Source organism: Sinocyclocheilus anshuiensis, unplaced genomic scaffold (genome assembly GCF_001515605.1).
Source record: "Sinocyclocheilus anshuiensis isolate Anshui unplaced genomic scaffold, SAMN03320099.WGS_v1.1 scaffold1696, whole genome shotgun sequence".
Taxonomy (NCBI): domain Eukaryota; kingdom Metazoa; phylum Chordata; class Actinopteri; order Cypriniformes; family Cyprinidae; genus Sinocyclocheilus; species Sinocyclocheilus anshuiensis.
The window spans coordinates 579,130-579,504 of record NW_015555835.1 but is presented as its reverse complement, the minus strand read 5'-3'; the positions used below and the strand labels follow the sequence as shown (position 1 = coordinate 579,504).

At 43.2% G+C, this 375-nt stretch overlaps 1 protein-coding gene across 1 annotated transcript in view; it reads left to right on the top strand.

Moving 5' to 3' along the window:
• Positions 1-375, top strand: part of LOC107675425 (transforming growth factor beta receptor type 3-like) — a 161,517-nt gene that overhangs the window by 46,161 nt on the left and 114,981 nt on the right. The window lies entirely within an intron of this gene.

Genomic DNA, 375 nt, shown 5'->3' with positions numbered 1-375 from the left:
ATTCGTTCCTCCCTAAAACCCAAACTTAAAGTCAGAATCAGCACAATCGGTGATTGTTGAAAAAAGGCCGTCTTACACTGTTGCTAAATTGCGGGACATGTTTGATAATAAAACGTTGAAAGCACAATCCGCACAAGAGACGCTGTTCCTCAGGCTGAAATGTGTGCACGCGACGCGCTCCAAAACGGACAAACAGATTACACTTTGAGCTTCGGGCGCATGTCCAAACGATCAAATACACCCAAAATATGTCCAAATGGCCGACTTGGAGAGTATTTACTTAAACACAGTTTATGTCTTAAGTGGAGGAGAACAGTTGGGAGAAAATCCGATGTGTGTCAATATATTGTCTTAAAGTGACAGACTGGCGCTTGG